Raw genomic sequence first — 10,496 nt, 5'->3', positions numbered from 1 at the left:
CCATCTAGCTCAGATGCACTATTTTTGTATCTGATTTTCCTTTGGCCACCAGACATATAAACTACATGTACAAACATTGAATATCAGTGTCCTGCTTTAAAATGATCTTTTTCTCAAAAGTACTGATCGTATTGTAGAAATTCCATCTGTAAACGTCCTTTGAACAGTATGATTACAGCAGTGCTCATTTTCTGTTCCTGATCCTATGCTGAGCAAAAAAAAAAATTACAGCTTAATCTTCATCAAAAGCAAGATTTATTGAAGTTCCTAAGCAGCTGAAAGCATATTTGCTCTTACAGGTTTTTTTTCCCTTTGAGATGAAAAATAGTTCCTGTATGAAACTTAAAATATGGAAAGCTACTATTTTGGGGATTAGTTATTAATGGTTTTAGGCTAGAGTCTTATGTTGAGCTGCAACCCAGCTAGAATGTCCATACGGGTGGGACAGAAATATTTAAAACAAAAAATATGGTTTAGGACAACCTCTGGACCAGCAGAAACTGATGAAAAGGCAATATCACCTTTACTTTCCTTCTTGCCATTCCTTTCCCTATGCACACCACTTCGCTCACATCACCCCTACCTGCTCCGCCCTGAGGTTCCCTATATCTGCTCGTATCCATTTCAAGGTCCTAATGCTCACCTTTAAAGGTCATTTCCCACATGCGCCTTTATATCTGAACAAGTAACTCATCCGATATGCTCCCACTTGCACCCTTCGTTTTTCATTGGACAGTCTTCTTTGCGTACCGTCACCCTCAGCTTTGCATATTTTGCTTTCCCGTGATACTGTCTTCTGTTACTTAGGACCTAAACTATGGAACTCTCTCCCTTTTGCTCTCAGATCACACATGCTGCTACAAACTTCAAAAAAACCTTTTAAAATCACTTCTTTTCACTGATATCTTTGACTCTGTCTTCCCTTGAAGTTTCTACTCTCTTCTTTCCCAGCCTTTCTGTTTGTCCTGTACTCAGTTTTCCCTCTTCCTTTCCCTCTTTTCCCCATCTTCTATACCCCTCCCCCTGCCTTCCCTTCCCTTTCCAGACATCAGCATTGTCAATTCTCTTTTATAAGCCTATTGTAAACTGCTTAGTCACTTATTAAGGATCTATTTTGTGGTATAAATAAAAAAAATAAAAGATTTCACAATTGAGGCAACTCAATGGCAAGTCTGCATGCTTCTATGTTGAGCACATGAGTTCAATTCCCAGATCATGTACTGGTGGTGCTGCAAGGTAGCATATAGAACCCCTGGGGGAGGAATGGGGGGACTCTCAGCCATTGATCTTTGCTGACACCTACTGGCAGAGGTTCATGTGTTCACAGTTTCATATTCCAAAAGGAACTGTTGTGTGTGACCTCTGGCCAAGGACAGTCACATTTGAGCAGAATACGGACTGGGGTTATTGAGACTCCCCTGGTGCAACACTGGATTTCCCATGGTCACTCTTTGCAGGATTTGCATTTTGCAGTTGTGGAGGTTCATAACCTTCTGAGAGGGGGCGATTCAGTGCGTCATCTGTGGCGCCAGGAACAGAAATGGATTTATAAATGGTGAACCTTTTAACCATTGTGTTTAAACCGGGAGGTGGAATGGTGGGTGTTTTTGTAGATCTAAATTGTGATGATTTAAATTGCGGTGATTTCATGCTTCTTTGGGGCTTCTGTTTGGCTGGCCAGGAAAGCAACCTTAGTTTAAAGGTTTGCCTTTTCAGTTCCAGTTTAACAGCGTTCTCCACAAGTTGTATGAAGCAGGAATATGAAATAATATCTCTTGTTGTTCTGCTACCTTATATTATTTAAGAATTTATGTTGATTTATAATTTGATTAAGTGGTTTTAATGAATATATGTTTGCTCTTTTGCAATTAATCCCAGGTGGGCTGTGAGCTTACTTCATAAGGATTATTCAATTTGTTTTAAAAATTGTTTTTGTATTGTTAATTTGTATTTTTTTAAGATGATTGCTGTACTTAAGTGGCTAAATGTTTTGCTAAATTTATCTATTACGTTATGGGTTCAGGATTAGAGGAGCTGGAATCAGTTGATCTGATGTTTCCTGTGGGGTAGAAAACACCCTTGCGCCTCTCTATGACAGTTACATCTGTTGAGGCTGGAGGCTTGGGTTTACCTGACCTTCATATATATAATGTAGCCTGTCATATGTGTTTTGTAAGAGAAGTGGATTTTCCATGCATTGGTATTTGTGATATAGATTTTGAGGAAATATTATCGCCAGATTTCTCTCTCAGTTATTTTGTGCAGGCCTCGCCATGGAAACTCCCCAGAGTTTTGAGGAGGCATCCGCTGGTTTGCCTTCTTCGTTGGGCCTGGAGGCACTTTCGACAACATTTTCGCCTTCCTGTCAATTGCTCCAAATATCTCCCGATTATGAATAATGTGGATTTCATCCCTGGTCTTCAAAGGGGCCCTTTTGGACATTGGAGACAGACTGGCCTGAACATGTTGAAAGATGTTGTGGACAAAGATGGCCCAGCGCCTTTCTCCTTTGATCAATTATGTGCAGAATTGGTACTAATATCTTCAGTTGTGTCATTATACAGACTCCCTTCTGCGTAAGCACCTTACTGCATTTGTTGACTCCCTTGTTGACTCTCCTTTTGATGACTCCTGGCCTATCCTAGCAGTGAACAAGGGTCTAGTAGGTCACAATTAAGAGCATTGCAGATCCCACGTATGCTACATCCAATACATCGGGTGGTGGCACTTTGGATTACAGACTTTGGTTTTCATGATATTGACCAGTTTTGCTCAGCCTTCAATCAGCACCCCTTTTGACGGAGAGTATACAACTCAAGGAACTTCACTATAAGATTCTTCTGAGAATGTATATCCATCCTTCTTGACCTCACAACATGGGCTGTCCAACTGATGGAGCTTGTGTAACATGTGGTGCACAGGCTGCATCTTATAAACACTGCATCTGGGAGTGTCCTCCAGTTAAACAGTTTTGGGAGTCTCTTTGGACACACCTGGCTAACATGCACCACAGCCAATGGACTATCACTCCTGTGGCTAGCCTGTTAGATGATGTGAAAGATATAAAAGACGGATCTCGACTGACTGACTTATTTCTCTGGAAAGCATTCTTAGTCGCCAAACACTATATCCTACTTCAGTGCATTCGGACAAAGCCACCAACTCTATCACAATGGAGATCTCATATGCATGAATTACTATGAATGGAATGTTTCTCAGCAGAGTCATGGGGCCATCCATCTAAACGTCGCTTCTTGAAGCTGTGGACACCTTTTCCTTGACAGCAAGAGTTTGCTCTGCTTTATTGAATGATTTAGATATCTAGCTGTTGCCAACACGTGAAGTGTTGCCAACATGTGAAGGACGATTCTTTGCTGGAGGTAGGGGGAGGAGGAGGAGTTTGGGGGGTGACATTGTGTTTTGTTTCCTGTAAATTGGGCATCATTGCCTCTTGCATATCTGATGGTGAAATGGAGCTTGAATTGCCCATTTGTTGTTACTTCTTTGAAAAATGAATAAAGACATTCTCACATTTAAAAATATATATATTTCATGAATTTTACTCAGAGGAGGTTGTCTGTGGGCAGAGAGTGGCTGTCACAGTGTGAATCAGTTAGCGCAGCCACATTGCCACATACTGATTACTTCGGGATTACAGAATGAACCCTTACTGCCTACAAAATGGGTGCAACTAAGGGCTCACATGCTAATTTTTATTAATTAACATGTGCTGACAACATTAGCGCATGGTCATTAATTAAGAAAATTGAAAATCAGTCATTTTCTGACTGCAGTAAAAATGGCCTTATTGCAAGGGAAAGACTCATGCAAGAGGGCGCTAAGGCCATGTTTTACCGCACCTTAGTAAAAGGACCCCTTACAAATTCAATGCAACAGTTCAGATGTGGATAACTTCAAAGCTCAATAGGAAGCCAAGAATTCCAGGGCATTAGATGGAAGTCATGATTTCATAAAGCAGTTCTGAGCCTTTCATACCTCATAAATCTTACACAGAGTATGCGGAATGCCTTCTAAAGAGACCAGTGCTGAGACGTTGGGGATCCATAAAGGATATTCTATGAATTCCAATTTATTTTCCTGTGCTTGCTGTCTGGCATGCTGGAAAATGTTCATTAAAAATGCTGTTTTTCTTTTTTTCCTTTTGCAGTAAATTACCATTTCTGATAGCTTTTGCTTGCTAAGGTGATTGCATTTCTAACTGGATGCTGTCTTTTGTGTGAGGGTTTATATTGCATTAGGGTTTAGAGATGTAATGACTTCAGGATCACCTCAGCTATTTTAGGATTAAACATACTACCTTCCTTAATTTCATAGGTGTTAATTTTAATTCTAGCCGTTGTTTCCTTCCCATTAGGCCTATAATAAAATGGAAATGAGAAAAAGGGTTATAGAAGGAATGTGTCCATAAGCCAAAAATTTTCAGTTTGTTTTCCATGCATTTGGGCTTTTTCCTACTTTTGTTTTGGGGGGGAGGGGTAATTTACATGGAGGGGCATAATCGAATGAAAACGTCTATCTCCATGGGCGTTTATCTCCGAGAACGGGTCCATGAAGGGGCAGACTAAACCGTATTTTCGAAAAAAATAGACGTCCATGTTTTATTCAACAATGTGTGAGCTGGGCATTTTTGTTTTTCAGCGATAATGGAAAATGAAAGCGCCTAGCTCAAAAACGAATAAATCCAAGGCATTTGTTCGTGGGAGGGGCCAGGATTCGTAGTGCACTGGTCCCCCTCACATGCCAGGACACCAACCGGGCACCCTAGGGGGCACTTTTACAAAAACAAAAAAAAAAGGTAAAAGAGCTCCCAGGTGCATAGCACCCTTCCCTTGGGTGTTGAGCCCCCCAAATCCCCCTCAAAACCCACTGCCCACAAGTCTACACCATTACTATAGCCCTAAGGGGTGAAGGGGGGCACCTACATGTGGGTACAGTGGGTTTGGGGGCGGTGTGGAGGGCTCCCATTTACCAGCACAAGTGTAACAGGTGGGGGGGGGGTGGGCCTGGGTCTACCTGCCTGACGTCCACTGCACCCCCTAATAACTGCTCCAGTGACCTGCATACTGCTGCCAGGGAGGTGGGTATGACATTTGAGGGTGAAAATAAAAAGTTGTGAAACGGCATATTTTTGTGGTGGGAGGGGGTTTGTGACCACTGGGGGAGTCAGGGGAGGTCATCCCCAACTCCCTCCAGTGGTCATCTGGTCATTTAGGGCACTTTTTGGGGCCCTATTCGTGGAAAAACAGGGTCCAGGAAAAGTACCCTAAATTTTCACTAAAAACGCATATTCTTTTTCCATTATCGGCGAAAGGCGCCTATCTCTAATCGGCCGATAACTACGCCCCAGTTCCGCCTTCACCACGCCTTTGACACGCCCCATCAACTTTGTCCACATCCGCGACGGAGTGCAGTTGAAAACGTCCAAATTCGGCTTTCGATTATACCGCTTTATTCGTTTTTGTGAGATAAACGTCTATCTCCCGATTTGGGTCGCAATATAGGCGTTTTTCTTTTTCAATTATAAGCTGGATAGTAACATAGTAACATAGTAGATGACGGCAGAAAAAGACCTGCATGGTCCATCCAGTCTGCCCAACAAGATAAACTCATATGTGTATACCTTACCTTGATTTGTACCTGCCTTTTTCAGGGCACAGACCGTACAAGTCTGCCCAGCAGTATTTCCCGCCTCCCAACCTCCAGTCCCACCTCCCATCACCGGCTCTGGCACAGACCATATAAGTCTGCCCTCCACTATCCTCGCCTCCCAACCACCAACCTCTCTTCCCCCACCTGCTCCGCCACCCAATTTCGGCTAAGCTTCTGAGGATCCATTCCTACTGCACAGGATTCCTTTATGCATATCCCACACATGTTTGAATTCCGTTACCGTTTTCATCTCCACCACCTCCCACGGGAGGGCATTCCAAGCATCCACCACCCTCTCCGTGAAAAAATACTTCCTGACATCTTTTTTGAGTCTGCCCCCCTTCAATCTCATTTCATGTCCTCTCGTTCTACCGCCTTCCTATCTCCGGAAAAGATTTTTTTGCGGATTAATACCTTTCAAGTATTTGAACGTCTGTATCATATCACCCCTGTTCCTCCTTTCCTCCAGGGTATACATGTTCAGGTCAGCAAGTCTTTGCTCATACGTCTTGGAACGCAAATCCCATACCATTCTCGTAGCTTTTCTTTGCATCGCTTCCATTTTTTTAACATCCTTCACAAGGTACAGTACGTTGTTTGTTTCACACATTCTTTTTAATAGAAATATTTTAACATACACTTGAACTTTTCATATGCATGCTATTCAACTTAGCATGCGTTAATTTATAGGTTAAGATGTGTTCAATCAGTTTAACATGCACTAGATTTTTAAGGTACTTTAACGGACTGAACCCATACTAATGAATTTACATATGTAGGCTATGGAAAAAGGTCTGAAGGCCAACTTAAATTGTGTCACCCTCCTTTTGTTATGTCAAGGATGGACAACTGTGATTTATACCAACATTTAGGAAGTTATTATTAGGTAAGTAAGAAAGATACTATACAAGTACCGTGAGCTGCTACAGTGTCACTTATGCAATTAAGTGCTGAATATCGCACTTAACCACATAAGAGATAGCCAGCCACATAAACCCGGATATTTAATGCCAGTGCCCAGACCCCAACATTGAATATTATGAATAATGCTGGTGGGGGGAGGGGGTAAAAAAAATGTTCACCACCACCACCTGAATATCACTCCTTAGGTGCCAAGTTATAGAATAGCAGCTAAGTACAATTTGATGGGCGTTTTCAATATGTCTAAGTCCAACTTTGGATGTTTTGCTCAAAACATCCAGAATCTAAATAGCAAATATAGCCATTTTCAAAACAGCAAAGCTTCTACATTTTTTTTTTAAACAGCCACTTGCTAGGGGACCCTTTTCTTAAAGGGTTGCTGTGCGGGAACCTGGAACTACTGCTAGCCCAACACGGCCTTCAGCGGTAGTTCTGCCTTGATCCTGCACCATTTCTGGTGCAACAAAAAATATTTTTACAATTTTTACCGTAGCACTAACCTGGCAGTAATCAGGCAGTGCTGCACGTTGCCCGGTTAACTCTGGCTTAACGCAGAAGCCCTTACAGCCACCTCAATGGGTGGTGGTAAGTGCTCCCTGCCATATGGCCACACCATAAAAGTAATCTTTCTGCGTGGCCATTTTTTTTAGGGATTTTTTACTCACTGCGGTAAAAAGGGCCCTGGTGTGCGGGAAAAACGGTCCCCACAGTTATCGCAGGACCCTTTTTATCACCGCTTGGTAAAAGGGCTCCTGGATGTTTTTGTGCTCTATGCATTTATCTTTTTGGTCCATTTAAAAAAAACTAAGTCCAAGTGAAAAACGCACAAAATCAAGCCATTGGGATGTAGGAGCAGCTAGCATTCTTAGTAGACTAGCCACACAGACATCCCAGCAGAGCAGTGAGTCACCCTAGGGGGCACTGCAGTGAACTTCACCTAAATGTTTCCAGGTACACGTCTCACTGTTGCTCCCTTATATTGTATAGTGAGTCCTCCGAAACCCACCAAAAACCTACTGTACCCAACTGCATACCATCACAATAGTCCTTATGACTGCAGGTGTCACCTATATGTGGGTACAGTAGATAGGTTTTAGATGGCTCACACTTTCCACCACAAGTGTACCAGTTAGAGTGCATTATGGACCTGGGTCCCCTTCTCCATAGTGCACTGCACCAACCACTAGGCTACTCCAGGACCTGCTTGCTGCTGTAATAGGGCTGGCTATAACATCTGAGGCTGTCATAGAGGTTGTATGTACTGTTGCTTTAACATCTTTGGGGATTGGGAGGGTTTCAATGACCACTAGGGGAGTAAAGGGGGTCATTCCTTTATTCCTCCTGTGGTCAATTGGTCATTTAGGGCACTTTTGTGGCTTATTCATTATTAAAAAAAAAACAAACAGGTCTAACTCAAAAAGGTCTTAGTTTTAGTCCTGGACATTTTCATTTTGTTCCATTATGGCTGAAAAACATCCAGATCTTAGGAACGCCCAAATCCCACCCTTAACACACCCCTGACACATCCCCTTGAGATTTGGATGAACTGCAGACAAACTGCATAGAAAAACGTCTGGAAATGGGTTTTGAAAATACCAATTTGGACGTTTTGGTGAGAAAAACATCCAAATGCTGCTTTGTGTCACTAGATGTTTTTTTTTTCTTTTTCAAAAATGAGCCCCATAGGTACCTAACTGCCATTTCACCCCTGTTTTAATGCTTAACTTCTGATTAAGCACCAAAAGTTAGGTAAATAATTAGTACTTAACTTTTGGTGCACTGTATAGAAATAAGGGGGATAATATATGATGTTCCACCATAACATCTACAGTTATGTGAAATATTGCAAACTGAAGCTTCAAAACAGCATTGAAAGCTGCTTATTCCAGACTTTCGCACATCACTGTAGTCTGCTCATCTGCATCACCTGCTCAGCTCTACAATCCTTTCTTCTCCCTCAGAGATCTTTTATGCTTGCCCTTGTTTTCTTGAATTCAGATTCCATTCTTTTCTTCACTACCTCCACTGGGAGACTGTAAATGTGTTTATAACTTGGCTTTGTACTTGCAGACTGTGCAGAAACATCTGTTGTACTACCTACCCACTCGTGAGGTATTCTTTAGTTATAGAAATTCTCAGTGTGTTTTGAATCTGAAGTGGAGGGAAGATGGTTGATTGCTGCAAGGATTACCCTGACTGATATAAGAATATATTATTCAAGCAATCTACAGAGGTGATATTCTGTCTATAGGATCCTTAATGGCACAGCTCCAGACTATATGATACCATTAATAAATTTACCTCAAAGAAACACTAAATATGAGGCAAGAAAAAAATCTCAGACTACACCTCCCAAATTGCAAAAAAGTGATCTACAAAACTGTCCACTCTGCAGACCGCACTTACCTAGAAACCAAATGGTGGAACTTCTTACCACCCAAAATAAGAAATTTACAGGAATATACTAGATTCCGCAAAATCCTCAAATCATTCCTATTCAAACAAACCCTCACAAAGAACAACCATATCTCAAACAACTAATTATTATCTGAACTGGTTATTACTCTATTTACCATTAACTTTCTCTTTGCTTCATGTACAATTTCTCTTTCATAATAGATTTTCTAAATGTTAAACATCCATAGTTATCCCAATCATTCTTATTCCCTTGTGATGTGGCATTCTATAAATGAGACATTTTGGGGCTCATTTTTGAAACAGAAAAATGTCCAAAAAATGGTACAAAGTGGCAGATGGACATCCAAATCGCTATTTTCTACACTAATTTTTAAGATATTTTTCTATGCAATTCACCTAAATCTCAAGGAGGCATGTTGGAAGCATGTTTTGGGTGGGACTAGGGCGAGCTTACAATTTGGGTTCTTTTCTGTAATAATGGAACATTGTAAAAAGAACATCCAGGACAAAAAATGGGATGCTTTTGGCTAGACCTGTTTCAATAAGGACTGCCAAAAAGGTGCCCAAACTGACCAGATGACCACTGGAAAGATAAAGGCATGACCCTCCCCTTGATCCCCCAGTGGTCACTAAACCCCTCCCATCCCCATAAGAGGTGAAAGTGACCATACATACCAGGATCTATGACAACTGTAGATATAATAGCATTCCTCTTGGAGCACCATGCAGGTCTCTGGAGTAGCCAAGTAGTTGGTGCAGTGGACTCAGGCCCATATCCCATTACATAGTAACATGGAGGAGCATAATTGAACGGCGCCAGCCATCTACATGGGCGGTCATCTATATGGCCGGTGCCACAAACAGAGGTCCCGAACTGTATTATCGAAAAAGATGGCCAGCCATCTTTCGTTTCAATAATACGGTTAGGGCCAGCCAAATGTCAGAGATGGCCGGGTTTGAGATGGCTGGCATCGGTTTTCACCGATAATGGAAACCGAGGCTGGCCATCTCAAACCCAGCCAAATCCAAGGCATTTGGTCATGGGAGGGACCAACATTTGTAGTGCACTGGTCCCCCTGACATGCCAGGACACCAACCGGGCACCCTAGGGGGCACTGCAGTGGACTTCAAAAATTGCTCCCAGATGCATACCTCCCTTACCTTGGGTGCTGAACCCCACCAAATTCCCCCCAAAACCCACTACCCACAACCGTACACCACTACCATAGCCCTTAGGGGTGAAGGGGGCACCTACATGTGGGTACAGTGGGTTTTGGGGGGGTTTGGAGGGCTCAACACTTACCAGCACAAGTGTAACAGGTAGGTGGGGGTGGACCTGGGTCTGCCTGGCTGAAGTGCACTGCACCCACTAAAACTGCTCCAGGGACCTGCATACTGCTGTCATGGAGCTGGATATGACATTTGAGGCTGGCAAAAAATGTTGGTTTTTTTTGGGTGGGAAGGGGTTGGTGACCACTGGGGGACTA

This window comes from Microcaecilia unicolor, chromosome 8 (genome assembly GCF_901765095.1).
Source record: "Microcaecilia unicolor chromosome 8, aMicUni1.1, whole genome shotgun sequence".
Classification (NCBI taxonomy): Eukaryota; Metazoa; Chordata; class Amphibia; order Gymnophiona; family Siphonopidae; genus Microcaecilia; species Microcaecilia unicolor.
This window is presented reverse-complemented; position numbering follows the sequence as displayed.